Source organism: Gossypium hirsutum, chromosome A09, assembly GCF_007990345.1.
Source record: "Gossypium hirsutum isolate 1008001.06 chromosome A09, Gossypium_hirsutum_v2.1, whole genome shotgun sequence".
Taxonomy (NCBI): domain Eukaryota; kingdom Viridiplantae; phylum Streptophyta; class Magnoliopsida; order Malvales; family Malvaceae; genus Gossypium; species Gossypium hirsutum.
The window spans coordinates 9,649,070-9,666,494 of record NC_053432.1 but is presented as its reverse complement, the minus strand read 5'-3'; the positions used below and the strand labels follow the sequence as shown (position 1 = coordinate 9,666,494).

Here is a 17,425-nt window from a genome sequence, read left to right as displayed (position 1 = left end):
TTACTCCACTAATTGTCAGTGCATATTTATCATTGACTTTTTCATAGCATTAATCACATTTTATTATAATAACTTGATCACTATTATGCCTCAATCTGATCCTCGTGGGAACAATACTCACGTATCACTTTATTACTTGATTTGACATGTATACTTGAACAAATTGCATATCATATTCACACACGACAAGTTTTTGGTGTCGTTGCTAAGGAATGACAATTTGGTGAAATTTGGTTCGGTTATTTTACTTAGTAGTTTTATTTAACTTAGTTTATTTACTTTTCACAAGTTTTCCATCAGAGTATGAGAAAAGGCATTCCTGCTAACACAAAATACCTTTTTGATCCGGAGATTGATAGAACCTTGCATAGAAAGAGAAAAGAATTGAGAAAAATGGCTGGAAATGAAAATAATCTTAATGGTAATCCAAATGATCGCAATGAAAATCCTTCAATTGGATGTGTGGTGAATGATCGAGATAGGTCAATTAGAGAGCATGTCGTCCCAATGCTGGATGATTTGAATCTAGGGATAGTTAGACCAAATATGAGCTGAAACAGGTAATGTTTCAGATGTTACAAACCGTAGGACAATTCAGTGGACTCCCCATTGAAGACCCACGATTACATTTAAGACTCTTTCTAGAAGTATGTGATTCATTCAAACAACAAGGTGTTCCTAAAGACACCTTAAGACTTAAGCTATCCCCATATCCTTTAAAAGATCGTGCAAGAACATGGCTAAATGCTATTCCGTTGGGAACAGTGGCATCATGGAATGATCTTTGCTAGAGGTTGTTGCTACCGTATAATCCCCCAAATATGAATGCCAAGCTTAGAAATGACATCATATCTTTTTGGCAGATAGAGTACGAGACATTATATGAAGCTTGGAAATGATTTAAGGAGTTAATTGGGAAATGTTCGATGCATGGATTCTAGCACTAGACTCAAATAGAGATGATTTACAATTGGTTGAATACGCACACAAAGGTGTTAATTGATACGTCTGCCAGTGGTACATTGTTGGACAAAACTTATAATGAAGCATACGAGATCTTGGAAAAGATTGCCAACAACGATAATCAGTATCCAACCACTAGAGTTGGGTCAGGTAAGAGAAATGTCTGTACCATCGAGCTTGATGCAATCACTTCATTAACAGCCCATGTATCTTCTCTAGCTAATATGATTAAAACCATGAAAAATCCAATTGTAGTCTATGAGATGAAATCAACAAAGTTGTCATGTGTTTATTGTGGGGAAAACCATGTGTTTGACAAATGACCATCAAATCTAGCATCAGTATACTACATAGGTAATTCGAATCAAAATAGTAATCCATATTAAAACAACTACAGTCCAGGGTGGAAGCAACACCCGAATTTTAGTTAGGGTAATCAAGGTGTAGGAAATTTCAACAATGACACAACATAGAATGTCAACAATACACCACCTAGTTATGTTCAACCTATACCGAGGCAAAATACTCAATACGATCAAGCATCAACTTCTACTTCCATTGAAGTTTTGTTAAAGGAATATATGGCCAAGAATAATGTTGTAATTTAGAGTTAGGTTGCTTCTCTCTGAGCACTTGAAAATCAAGTAGGGTAAATAGTGAATGCTCTAAATTCAAGGCCACAATGAGTATTGCCAAATGATACCGAGAAGGGTAAGCAGAAGAATGTTGTGGCAGAGTCAAATTAGGTTGCCAACAAAAAAGCCACAGTAAAACAATATTAGCAACTAGAAGGACGAAAACCTCTACCTTTTCCACAACGATTCTATAATTTCAAACAAGATGCTCAGTTTAAAAGATTTTTGGAGGTTTCGAAGCAACTCCACATTAATATACTGCTAGTCAAAGCTTTGGAGAAAATGCCCAATTACATGAAATTCATGAAAGACATACTGTCAAATAAACGCAGGTTGAGAGAATTTGAGATTGTTACTTTCACTGAAGTGTACACAACAATATTGATAAATAAGCTACCTCTAAAGAAGATAGGACTTGGGAAAGCGAGACCTACTACAGTGACCTTGCAATTGGCTAACAGATCTTACACCCATCTAGAAGGTAAAATTTAAGATGTATTGGTAAGGGTGGATAAATTTATCTTTCCTGTAGATTTTATTATTTTAAAATGTGAAGCTGACCATGATGTACCAATTATTCTTGGAAGACCATTTCTTGCTACTGCAAGGACCCTAATTGATGTGTAGAAAGGCAAGCTAACCATGAGAGTGAATGATTAGCAAGTTACTTTTAATGTGTTTAATGCATTAAAATGCACTTATGAGAATGAGGAATGTCACGCCATTGACTTGATAGAAACAGCAGTGGACAAATTCACAAAATTTTGCTACAAAAATTCTGACAGTGAAGACAATTTGATGGAGCAAGGTGACACTATAAGTTTTGAAGAGCTTAGTGAATTTATGGAAGCCCAGTAGATAGTGGATAGGTCAAGGAAGAAATTTTGAAGCCCTGGATTTATCATATCGATCTTTTAAGCCTTCTAAACCATCTATAGAGGAATCTCCTGTACTAGAGTTAAAGCCTCTGCCACAATATTTGAAATATGTGTATTTTGGAAATAATAGTACTTTGCCAATTGTAATTTTTGCTAAGCTAACACCTAAGCAAGAGGACAGGTTGTTAGAAGTGTTATGGCGATTTAAAAGAGCACTAGGTTGGACCCTTATCGATATACAGGGAATTAGCCCTATATTTCGTATGCATAAAATTTTGTTGGAAGATTTTCATAGCAAAATTTTGTTACATGACTAAATCTCCTAATATGGTTTCCATTAAAAAAAAGAAAAAAGGAGAATAAATATATGAAAATGTGAATAATATATAGGCTTAAAGCAAGTGAATTTTGTTTAGGTAACGCATGAACTAACTGAATAAAAAGATATCTGCTATAGGACGAAAGAAACAATGCATAGGTACTTAGGAAATTTTGTTTTTAAGGAGAAATTTTTGCACTGCCTTTGTTGAACAAACCTTTGAAATTTGAATCAATTTTAGGAAAAGAGAATATTGCTCAGAACAGAGGTATAAATTGTTTTTCGAATAGCTAGGCAATACAAGAAGTTTTTTTGCCAAGGCATAATAGGTGCATTCATGCATTTACGTGTATTTTACTTGAGGACAAGCAATAACTCAGGTTTGGGGGTGTGATAAGTCTTGAAAAAAGTCAAATTTCATGTCTTTAGACTTAACTAATTCCTTGTACTTAAGTACATTTTGTTGCATTTTGGGATATTTTAGTTTGCATTTTTAATATTGCATTAGGACTTGGACTGTGTTAGAATTAGGTGCTTTTAATCGCTTGCGGTAGAGGTTTTTTTTTTGTGTGTGTGTGTATGTTAGTGTGACAGGAACATGTTTTGGAACGAGGAAATAAAGGAGTGAAGTTTTGTCAGGGCAAATTGCAGGCAGTTTGCCAGTATGAATGTCGTGGCAATGCCGAGAAGACCAAGTCAACAATTTTCGTGCAACAATCCCAACTCAAATTTAAACATGTACCACATAAATCCCCTTAAAAGTGGAGAAGATAATCACAAGTTGTTACTCTACCCTAGCCTAATCTATCTATAAAATCTGATGAAGGGGACCTCACAAAGGGAAAAAAAAAAGTGGGAGAGATCCTTAAATGTGAATAAGGGTTCGGCTTGTAACACCCCTTCCCCGAGTCCGAGGCTGGAAAAGGGTACGAGGCATTACCGGGCTAAAGTGTACACATACTTGTAAAACCAGGTCATAAAATTTCGTTCAAAATAAAAACATTCATTCATACTCATAATGTCTCTTATATGGGCTTACAAGGCCCAAAACATATATCGGGGGTGATTCTGGACTAAATTGAGAACTTACGAACTTTTTATAACACTTAGGAAATTTTCCATGTTTGAAGAGCCACACGCCCGTGTGGGTTAGGCCATGTAGTCACACACGCCCGTGTGGCTTGGGACACACCCATGCCCTCAGCCCGTGTAACTCTCTGTCAGCAACGATATAAGGTCACACAGCCAAGTCACACGCTCGTGTGCTAGACCGTGTCCTCCACATGGATGAGACACACGCCCGTGTCTCTGCCCATGTGGCCCAGAAAATGGCTATTTACCAAGCCAATTGGCACCCTCGTTAGCACTTACTTAAACATAACTTCAATGGCATTTTTCATGGCAATTTCATATCGATTTATTCATGCATAACGCATCATACTTTGCCTAGTTTAAACTGATCAACTTCATGCCATGATTATCGTTAACACATTCTTACACTTCATACTTATGCTAAGGTCTATCCATAGGCCAATTTAGTTACTTTAAAACCAACAAGTAATCTAGGGAACATTCATAATTCATCCATACCAAATACACATGACTACACCATATGAAATCTTTAGCACATGCATGCATATGTGAATAGGTTTACAACCCAATAACCAATATGAGCCACATCTCATGGCCATATACAAAATGAATACTATTCCCATTATGGGCCAATACATTTGGACAAATCAAATGACACATACCCAATTGACTAAGTCCCTATACATGCCATAGACTTAAAGTGCTTGAAATCATTTATACCCTTCAATTGCTGGAAAGTGTGATAGAATCTCTGAAGATCTCCAACCCGAGCTAGCTTAGTGACCTTATAAAATGAGGAAAAAGGAAGGGGTAAGCTATATAGCTTAGTAATTCCATATGAAAATATTAGGAGATTTGTTGACATGTTTTTTTGCCATATTCTCACAACATGTTCTCAAGGTATCACAACCATAATGGCACATAATTCCACTAATTATTCATATTCCAGCCAAGCTGTCTACAAGAGTTATAGTTACTAAATTATTGATAACTTGAGCTAAAAAATTCTAAATTAAGATCAGTTAAAAGAATTTGAAACTAGATTCATATATCCTTCTACCATAAAATTTTTAGAATTTATGAATTATCCAATAAGTACATTTTATTCTCCAAAATTACCCTTGTTCTGCTGTTTGACAACTTCAACCTTTCTTTACTAAAAATTAATTATCTCACAGTACGGGATTCAGATAATGATCCTGTCTATTTCTCTTAAAAATAGACTAATAAAGGATTTATTCAAATGAATTATAACTCATAATTATTTTCATACAATTTTTAATGATTTTCCAAAGTCAAGATAGGGGACTCCGAAATCCGTCTGACCTTGTCTCACGAAAATTCAAATATCTCATAATATGAAACTCTTTTGCTTACACCATTTCTTCCATTTGAAACTAGGCTTGATAATATTTAATTTAATATTTTATTCATCCTCTAACTCAATTTCCACAATTTTTGGTGGATTTTCAAATTTGGACTACTGTTGTCCAAAACTGTTTTAGATTAAAATAACGATAACTAAGTTTATAACACCTTTACAAATCATTTCAACCATCATGGTAATAATACCTATTTATACATCATAAGCATAGACCCATAATCACAAGGTCATCACAAAACATTCTCATGGCATGAAATACTTATTTGCATCCTTACCAAAGGTGCATCATAAACCGACAACATTTCTCATCAGTTTTGCGCACATACCTGTACCACTTTGTAACATAATCATACATTATCACAACTTTGACATAATCTTTGAATTACCCGTTGAACCACTTGGAGGATACTCAGAATCATCATACACATGATGCCAAAGCCATGTCCCAGACGTGGTCTTACATGGGATCCCACATCGTTGGCAATAGCCCAGCTACGGTCTTACACAAAGTCTCATAACAGTGCCGATGCCATGTCCCAAACATGGTCTTGTACGGGACCTCATATCGATGCCAATGCCATATCCCAGATATGGTCTTACATGGGATCTCATGTCGATGCGTATATCATATCCCAGATACGGTCTTACAAGGGATCTCATATTGATGCCGATGCCATATCCCAGATATGGTCTTATACAGGATTTCAAAAACTCACATGTCATGGTATCCGCATCTTAGCTATTCCTAGGGTTCAACCGGGATTTCTGAGACACCAACTTTTGTCGAATCGTCATTGAGACATCATGAATCAATTTCATAAAGACAAATACATATAAATATACATTTCATGCAATATTTAAGCATTAAACATATAATAGTAATAACATGTTGCATTATTATCATACAAACTTACCTCGATACCAAAAATGGCGAAAAGAGACCTATAACCGTCAATTTCTCGTTTTTCTCTCGTTCTAGGTCCAAATCTCATTTTTCTTGATCTATAATATCACATTTAGCTTATTAATTGGTCACATTATTCAATTTGATCCAAAAATCACATTATGGAAAAACTACATTTTTGCCCCTAAAGTTTCACATATTTGCACTTTTGCCCTTAGGCTCGTAAAATGAAATGTGTTCAATTTCTTTATTACTCATGCATAGCCGAACCTCTCTTATGCTTATAATAGCGTACATTTTTCATTAAAACAAATTTTTAGCACATATTTTATAACTTTTATGATTTGGTCCTTTTTTATGTTTTCACCGAAAATCACATAGTAAAAGTCGTTTCTCTAACCATAAACATCTATAATCTACCACCAAACATCAAAATACACCAATTTCTAACATGCTTCAAAATCTATAACTTCACCATATCTCAAATTAATGGTAGGACTAGGTAGATCTTGTTACGAGGATTTTAAAAACGTAAAGAACATTACAAACGGGGATAAAACGGACCTTTTATGAAGCTTGGAAGCTCAGCCAAACCCTAACCATGGCTTCTCTTGGTACATTCGGCTGGAGCAAGAAGATGGACAAGGGATTTTGGCTATTTTGGCTTTTTAATTCGTTTAATTGCTAGATTACTAAAATTCCCTTAACTTAAAAATATTTTATTTCTCCCATTCATGCCCATTTTTGCCCATCATATTAACCAATGGTCTAATTACCATCTAAGGACCTTCAATTTAAAAACTCATAACAATTTGACACTTCTAACATGTAGAACTCAACTTTTTCACTTTTTACATTTTAGTCCTTTATACTAAATTGAGTGTCCAAACGTCAAAATTTTCGAACTAGATTTTCATGAAATCATTCCGTGAAATTGTAAACCATAAAAGTACAATGAAAATAATTTTTTTATGTCAGATTTATGGTCCTGAAACCACTGTTCCGACTAGGACCAAAATTGGGATGTTACAGTTATCCCCCCTTTTAGGGATTTTTGTCCCCAAAAATCTTACCGGAAGAGTGGTTTGGTTTTTACATAAACTTCACTATCTCATAATCATTGCTAAAGAACTTTTACTCAGGCTATGCTTAATACTTAGTTCTTTAATTTCTTATACTAAAGTCACGAGCAAATCTTCGCTATACAACACATCAACCGATTCTTGATCTCTATTGGAGAATTTATGCACTCAAAGGTCTGATCCATACTGTCATAGCACATACATACATACATACTTGAATCCTTCCTGATAAACAATTGTATGCAAAGTTCAGTAAATGTGAGTTCTGGTTACGTGAAATTAGTTTTCTAGGACATGTTGTATTAGCATCGGATATTCGGGTTGATCCGAGTAAAATTTCAACTATACTTGATTTGAAACCTCTGAAAAATGTTTCTGAAGTTTGAAGTTTTCTGGGACTTGCTGGTTACTATAGACGGTTCGTGAAAGGTTTCTCTATGATTGCACCTTCGATAACGAAGCTATTACAGAAAGATGTTAAGTTCGAGTGGTCAGAAAGTGTTAGAAAAGTTTTGATCAGTTGAAAGCCCTTTTGATTGAAGTTCCAGTACTAGTTCAGTCAGAATCAGGTAAAGAATTTATTATCTATAGTGATGTATCTTTAAATGGTTTAGGTTGTGTTTTGATGTTGGAAGGAAAAGTTGTATCATATGCCTCGAGACAGTTAAATCCGCATGAAAAGAACTATCCGACACACGATTTAGAATTCGCAGCTATTGTGTTTGCATTGAAGATATGGCGCCACTATCTGTTCAGTGAGAAATGTCATATTTATTCTGATCACAAAAGCCTGAAATATTTGATGACTCAGCAAGATCTGAATTTGAAATAGCGTCGATTGTTAGAGCAGTTAAAAGACTACGAGCTTGTGATTGGCTACCATCTGGGAAAGGCTAATGTTGTTGCTGATGCTTTAAGCCAAAAATCACTATTTGTTTTACGTGCAATGAATGCACATATGGCTATGTCTAATGATGGTTTGATTATAGCTAAGTTAAAAGCAAGACCGTTATTTATTCAACAGATTTGTGATGTTCAAAAAGTTGATAATGATTTGCTAGCAAAACGAGGCTAATGTGATTCGACTGTTGATTCAGAATTTCGAGTTGATACTGAGGGTTGTCTAAGGTTCAGAAACTGAATATGTGTTCCGGGAAATCCAGAGTTGATTCAGATGATTTTGAATAAAGCTCATAATAGTCGACTATCTGTTTACCCGGGTAGTACGAAAATGTATAATGATCTGAAACAACTATATTGGTGGCATGGTATGAAACGACACATTTTTTACTTTGTTTCAAAATGTTTAGTCTATCTACAAGTAAAAGCCGAGCATCAGGTGCCTTTTGGATTTCTTCATCCAATCATGATACCTAAGTGGAAATGGGACAGAGTCACAATGGATTTTGTATTCGGTTTGCCGTTGACACCAAGCAAGAAAGATGCAATTTGGGTTATTGTGGATAGATTGACTAAATCGACTCATTTTGTTCCGGTTCGCAAAGATTACTCGCTTGATAAGCTAGCTGAATTGTATGTTTCTCATATTGTAAGATTACATGGAGTACCTATTTTTATTGTTTCGGATAAAGATCTGAGGTTTACATTGCACTTTTGGAAGAAAATGCAAGATGCACTAGGTACGAAATTACATTTCAACACTGCTTTCCATCCGCAAATAGATGGTCAGTCTGAATGAATTATTTAGATACTTGAGGACATGTTGAGATGTTGCATTCTCAAGTTTGAAGGTACGTGGGAAAGATACTTACCTCTGATTAAATTTGCGTACAATAATAGCTTTCAATCAAGTATCGAAATGGCACCTTACGAGGATTTGTACGGTCGTAAATTTCATACACCATTGTATTGGATCGAGCTCAGTAAAAATAAGTTACACGAGGTCAATTTGATCAGAGAGACTGAATAGAAAGTAAAAGTGATCCGCGAAAGTTTGAAAATAGCGTCAGATCGTCAAAAATTGTATGCTGACTTGAAACGAAGAGATATAGAGTTTCAGATCGGGGACAAAGTCTTTTTGAAAGTCTCGCCATGGAATAAAATACTCAAATTCAGTTGTAAAGGCAAATTGAGTCCGAGATTTATTGGGCCGTATGAGATTATAGAGCGTATTGGACCTGTTACTTATAGACTGTTGTTCCCACCTGAGTTAGAAAAGATCCATAATGTATTCCATGTTTCGATGCTTCGTATATATCAATCAAATCCCTCACATATGATTAATCCGTTGGAGATTGAGATTAAGTCTGATATGACATATAAGAAAGAACCGATTCGTATTCTGGCTCGCGAAGTTAAAGAATTACGAAATAAGGAAATTCCATTAGTGAAAGTATTATGGCATAAACACAGAGTTGAAGAGGCAACGTAGGAGCCTCAGGATGCAATGAAAGAACGTTATCCGAACCTATTCACTGGTAAGATTTTCGGGGACGAAAATCCCTAAGGGAGGATAGCTGTAGCAGCCCGATTTAGACCCTATTTGGAACAGTGATTTTGGGAACACGAATCCAAGTCAAAAAAATATTTAAAAATTATTTTCTGTGTTTATTATGTGTGTATTAATATCTGTGAAATTTTCGTGTTTTAATTTTGTCGTTTGAGTGTTGATTAATAAAAAGGGCTTAATCGCGTAAAATGAAAATTTGATGGTTTAATTTGTAATGGCCGAATTGTGGTTGTATTTATAGTTTGAAGTGTTTATAATGCAATTTTTCCATGAGAACATGATATGGGCTGTTGTGGCCTTAATGAGTATGGTTTAGTTATTAAATTATAAAGGTTAAATATATAAAATGTTAAATATGTTATTATAATAAAACATATAATAAAAGATATCATGCATTCATTTTTATTACATGACCAAAACTTGGGAAAAAAATAAAATAAATAAGCTTTAGGGTATTTGGCACTTTGGAAGCTTGATTCAAGGTTAGTTTTTGTTCGGTTTTTGATAATTTTTACGTTTTTAAGATCCGTTGCAGTGTAATGTACAAAGTCCATGCTCGAATTTCTGATTTTGATGAATATTTTGAGTTATGCTATTGATGAATAATTGAGCTTTGTGATGTTAATTGATGAATTATGGAAGATATGTTTTGGATTAATATGTTTTGTATTGGAATTTTTTATGATTTTGAGTAATTAGGACTAAATTGAAAAAATAATAAATTGAGGACTAAAATGTGAAATAAATGAAATGTATGGACTTGTATAAATATGGGTAGCATTTAGCCTAAGCATGGTGTGTGCAAATTTTGCATGTTTTGTGTTTTGTGCAATTTGGACTAAATTGTAAAAAATGTAAAATGTCAGGGGTAAAATAGTAATTTTCCCATTGATGTGTTTTTGGACTAAATTGAATGAAATTATGTTTTAATGAGTTTAATTTGAATATGCTTAGATCAAGAACCAAAGAAATCCGATTTGGATCGGGGGAAAACCAAAGTTGTCGATTAGTCGTCCCGTTCTGATTATCGTTATCCGAGGTAATTTTATAAGCAAATAGATGTTGTTAACTTTAAATAAATACGAGTTTTATATGTTGAAATGAACTGTGGAAGTATATATATGTTAGCTGAATTTGTATATGCTTGGGAGCTATGTTTACGAATTCATTTTGACAGAGTTACGACGTCCAAAAGCCTCGTACGAACCTTAGGAATAGCTAGGATACATATGTCATGATATAGGATTTCTGATATGTGTTCTCGCGTAAGACCACATCTGGGACGTTGGCATCGATATGTGATTACGTATAAGATCAGTCTGGTACATTGGCATCGTATTTGATTCGTTTAAGACCCTGTCTGGGACAGTGGCATCAATATGTGATTGCATGTAAGACCACGTCTAGGATGTTGGCATTGTACGATATGTGTGATTATCCGAGTATCCTATTCAATTCCGAATGGTTCAACGAGAAATGATAAGTTGTGATTGAATGTGTAAAATGAGCTAAAGTCATTAGGTATGTGATAGTTTATTACCTATTTGAAAATAAGGTAAATGTGATACAAATTATATATGATGTAAATGAAAATATATGTGTATATGAAAAGTACATTTGGCCAAAGGTTATGTATAGTGATATCATATTTGTGATCTATGTGCAAACATATATGAAAGATTATATTCGGCCTTATGAATATAAAATGTGAATATTTATAAAATGATTCATGAATATATGTATATGAGTTTATGTATATTCGACTAAATAATGATATTGTGGCTTTGAAATTGAATGATATTTTGATATTAGATATATGTATATTCGGCTAAATGAAAGTATATGTTGTATATGAAATTATAAGTTTCAAATTAAATGTGATAATGATAGCATAAATTGTTTTAGTTAAATTGAGTTGATATTGTCATTGAGTTATTTTTTTGCTTATGACTTACTAAGCTATGATAGCTTACTGTGTGTGTATGTTTTCCTCTGTTTTATAGATTTTGGAGTTAAGTTACGAGCTCGGGGATCGTCAGCGAAGTTTATCACACTATCGACTGTTTTCAGTACTTTATAAGTTGAACTTAAACCTAGGGCATGTACAGGCTAGTTTATGTTTATGTTTGTTTTTGGGTTATGTAAATATGAGCCATGCGAAAATGGCTTAATAGTTTGGTTTTGATGGTTTGGCCATTATATATTTATATGTGAATCATGGTTGATATATTTGCTAATGGTGATGAAGTTATGTCAAAGTAGATGTGTATGGTATATATTTGGTATGATGTGAAATTGTGGTTGAACATTACTATTGAGTGAAATGCATGATATATAAGTGGGATGTATTAGGTAAATGGCTATGATTTGAAGTATTGATATTCGATTATGTGATGAAGTAGATATAGATAATAGTTATATGTCTTTGATCATTAGTTGTAAATGAGACTTAAAGTATAATGAATAGCTTGTGAAATGACCATGTTTTGATTCGGCAAACAAGGTGAATTAGCCTTCGGTTAAAGTTAGATAATTAGGGTAACATGTATTTGTGATTTGAAAGTGAGTTGTTTTGGCTTATAAGATTAAAACATTATACATATATGTTTTTGTGTATTCGGTTATGTATTGATCTAATAATTAAACATTAGTTGAGATATATTTGTAATATGTTTGACATGACATAAATTCTAGCTATATGTATATTTATGTACTTGGCCGAATATCTGATCATTGAATTAGTCTCGAATATGACCTTTGTTACTTTGCATGATAGTAATATTAGCATGTTAAAATTCGGTTATGGTATGCTAAAGTTTTAGACAAATAGTTGTTATGCATTATGCATTAATATATATATTTGATGTGTTGATGTGAAAAGTAAAATATGTTTGATTTATTGGTTTAGTTCTTTGAAATGTTTCATACATGTAAAGTGATAGAGTATAATGGAAATAGACATTAAATAAAGCATAAGTATTTAGCGTGTTTAATATTCGGCTAAAGCTTTAGAAATTGACCATATGAATAGTAACTTATGCTTTTATTAAACAAGATAGTTTGATGCAAGTCTAGTATATGGCTTAGTTATTGTGCTTTAATTTTTAAGTATATGTTATATGACGTTCTATGTGTATTGATGGAATAGCAATTAGGTAAGCGTGGTTTGGTCAAAACTTATAATAAGGTTGCATGTATATTTGGTCTTGGATAATAAGTAATAAGTTGTTTAATTTATATGTTTATATTTGGCCGGTTGATAATAATTTATGGTTGAATGTTTATTGATTAAAGTGTAACATGTAATATTTTAGTTTGGCTAGTATACGTTTATATGTGATGAATTAAAATGATTAATTTCTATGTGTATCCATGAATGTTCGAAAGTTGTGTCTCGTTCGGTAATACCTCGTAACCCCATTCCGGCGACGGATACGGGTTAGGGGCGTTACACCATATAACAAGAATTTTATCAGAAAATCAAGAGCCATAAGAATATTTCTAAGAATAAATAAACACATAGAACACCTTAGAAGAGATTGTCATAATCTGTTCAGCTATAACTGCCACACTCAGATATCTTACTTTTCAAATATCATCCCTTCAACTATTTCTATCATCACTAATTTCGCATTAATGTTTTTTTTTAAAGAAAATCGATTCTGAAGAAATTCTAGTTAGTACATTCTTTCGACATCATACCAGAATAAATCAATTACCAAAGTTAACTTCTTCACTAACTGTGATATTGCGTGAATCAAATAATATTTTTTTTGTGTCAATCTAATACCTTACTAGCTCTGTCTTCACTTATCAACCAATCCTCAATCTCTGATCATATTTATAATCATTCTACCACTGAACTCTTTGGTCTCATACTTGTGAGCTTATTCAACACAGATCTCATAAAATCCTTTACAAAACACCACTCTGGCAAGGGGGTGGGGTTCTAAGGTCCCTAACTTGTCTCTCATACACATAAACATATAACACAACTTTTAGTATTATAGTAATATCATCACTATCATATCATTCACTTCAGGCAAACTAACATTCATATTTGTTTTACGCAAACTTTCCAATTACCTTATTTAAACAAGTGTACTTATGCATGTATTCTATGAATTCTGAAAAATTTTACTTATCCCATTCATTCAATCAAACAAGCCATGCACATAATATCATATAAAGGCCAAACAAATATGGATAAGTATATCACAATCAAAACTTTCATCTCTCCCATCATCATATACATATCATTACAATCATATGAATCAATCCAATCAATTTAACACATTTACTTAAGCTATACGAGCTTGTCAATCATAATTATTCAAACAAGTATACATGGACATTCATTCCATCAATATTTTTGATCAGTTACCTAAACACATGCATTCGTTCAAGCAAAACCAATCATATACATCATTTTACCCTTCTCAAGAAATCATTGTAATCCATCAAAATTCAACGTCCAATAGAGACAATGACATTTTATCCATAACATAAAGTTATGAACCTTTATTCATACCTTAATGAATTTCTACTTATCAAATTCACTTAATCAAACAAGTCAAGTGCACAATATCATATGAACATCAAACAAGCCTGGATATTCGTCGCAACATAAACCTTCATCTCACATGTTATCACATACATATCATGAACTTTTATTCATACTTTTCTGAGTTTAGGCTCATCATAACTGTACTCTACTCAGATACCTTAGCATCATATTTAACATGGTTGGTGTAGCTCGGTTAAAGAGTACCTTTGTCCAAACAAGATGGTTCTCATTCGCGTCGGGAGACATCACACTATCACAGATTATATGTGGCATGTACAATTAAACTCTCACACATGCTAGGTTGCTCCGAGAACTGACTAAACCATAGCTCTGATACCACTAAATTTAACATCCATTGCCCGAGTTCGAGGCCGGGACAGGGTACGAGGCATTACCAGACTAAAGCGTACACATATTTATAAAACAGAGTCATAAAATTTTGTTCGAAATAAAAACATTCATTCATATTCATAATGTCCCTTATATGGGCTTAAGAGGCCCAAAACATATATCAGGGGTGATTTGGGAATAAATTGAGAACTTACGAACTTTTTACAACACTTAGGAAATTTTCCATGTTTGGAGAGTCAGGCGCCTGTGTGGGTTAGGCCGTGTGGTCGCACATGCCCTTGTGGCTTAGGACACGCCCATGTCCTCAGCCCGTGTAACTCTCTGTTTATAATGTTAGCAACGATATAGGGTCACACAGCCAAGTCACACGCCCGTGTGCTAGATCGTGTCCACCACACGGATGAGACACGCGGCCATGTCTTTGCCCGTGTGGCCCAAAAAATGGCTATTTACCAAGCCAATTGGCACCCTTGTTAGCACTTACTTAAACATAACTTCAATGGCATTTTTCATGGAAATTTCATATCGATTTATTCATGCGTAAGGCATCGTACTTTACCTAGTTTAAACTTATCAACTTCATGCCATGATTATCGTTAACGCATTCTTACATTTCATACTTATGCTAAGGTCTATCCATAGGCCAATTTAGTTACTTTAAAACCAACAAGTAATCTAGGGCACATTCACAATTCATCCATGCCAAATACACATGACTACACCATATGAAATCTTTAGTAAATGCATGCATATATGAATAGGTTTACAACCCAATAACCAATATGAGCCACATCTCATGGCCATATACAAAATGAATACTATTCCCATTATGGGCCAATACATTTGGCCAAATCAAATGACACATACCCAATTGAATAAGTCCCTATACATGCCATAGACTTAAAGTGCTTGAAATCATTTATACCCTTCAATAGCTGGATAGTGTGATAGAATCTCCAACGCTCTCCAACCCGAGCTAGCTTAGTGAGCCTATAAAATGAGGAAAAAGGAAGGGGTAAGCTATATAGATTAGTAAGTCCATATGAAAATAATAAGAGATTTATTGACATGTTTTTTTTTCCATATTCTCACAACATGTTCTCAAGATAACACAATCATAATGGCACATAATTCCACTATTTATTCATATTCCAGCCAAGCTGTCTACACAAGTCATAGTCATTAAATTATTGATAACTTGAGCTGCAGAATTATAAATTAAGATCTGTTAAAAGAATTTGAAACTAGACTCATATATTTTTATACCATAAAATTTTTAGAATTTATGGATTAGCCAATAAGTACAGTTTATTCTTCAAACTTACCCCTATTCTGCTGTTTAACAGCTTTAACCTTTCTTTACTAAAAATTAATTATCTCACAGTACGGGATTCAAATAATGTTCCTATCTGTTTATCTTGAAAATAGACTAATTAAGGATTTAGTCATATAAATTCTAACCCATAATTATTTTCATACAATTTTTAATGATTTTACAAATTCAGAATAGGGGACTCCAAAATCATTCTGACCTTGTCTAACAAAAATTCAAATATCTCATAATATGAAACTATTTTGCTTACATCATTTCTTCTATATGAAACTAGACTCAATAAGCTTTAATTTCTTATTTTATTCAACTTCTAACTCAATTTCCAATATTTTTGGTAGATTTTCAAAGTCAAACTACTACTGCTATCCAAAACCGTTTTAATATAAAATAATGATAACTAAGTTTATAACACCTACACAAACCATTTCAACCATCATGGTAAAAATATCTATTTATACATCATAAGCATAGACCCATGATCACAAGGTCATCACAAAATCATTCTCATGGGCATGACGTACTTATTTGCATCTTTACCAAAGGTGTATCATAAACCGACATCATTTCTCATGAGTTTTGCGCACATACCTATACCACTTCGTAACATAATCATACATTATCACAAATTTGACATAATCTTTGAATTACCCGTTGAACCACTTGGAATACTAAAGGATACTCAAAATCATCATACACATAATAAGATGCCAAAGCCATGTCCCAGACGTGGTCTTACATGGGATCACATATTGTTGCCAATAGCCCAGCTACGGTCTTACGCAAAGTCTCATAATAGTGTCGATGCCATGTCCCAGACATGGTCTTATATGGGACCTCATATTGATGCCGATGTCATATCCCAGATATGGTCTTACATGGGATCTCATGTCGATGCTTATGTCATATCCCAGATACGGTCTTACAAGGGATCTCATATTGATGTCGATGCCATATCCCAGATATGGTCTTATACGGGATTTCAAAACTCACATGTCATGATATCCGTATCTTAGCTATTCCTAGGGTTTAATCGGGATTTCTAAGACACCAACTTTTGTCGAATCGTCATTGAGACATCATGAATCAATTTCATAAAGACAAATACATATACATATACATTTCATACAATATTTAAGCATTAAACATATAATAGTAATAACATGTTGCATTATTATCATATAAACTTACCTCGATACCAAAAATGGCGAAAAGAGACCTGACCGTCAATTTCTCGTTTTTCCCTCGTTCTAGGTCCGAATCTCATTTTTCTTGATCTATAATATCACATTTAGCTTATTAATTAGTCACATTATTCAATTTGATCCAAAAATCATATTATGGTAAAATTACATTTTTGCCCCTAAAGTTTCACATATTTATACTTTTACCCCTAGGCTCGTAAAATGAAATGTGTTAGATTTCTTTATTACCCATGCATAGGCGGACC

General features: G+C 33.8%; 1 non-coding gene across 1 annotated transcript; it reads right to left on the bottom strand.

Annotated features, from left to right (window-relative positions):
• Nucleotides 1–830: 830 nt before the first annotated feature.
• LOC121206931 (small nucleolar RNA R71) lies at nt 831–937 on the bottom strand. Its single transcript, XR_005902102.1, has one exon. It is a non-coding gene; the product is annotated as a small nucleolar RNA R71 (small nucleolar RNA).
• Between the last annotated feature and the right edge of the window lie 16,488 nt (nt 938–17,425).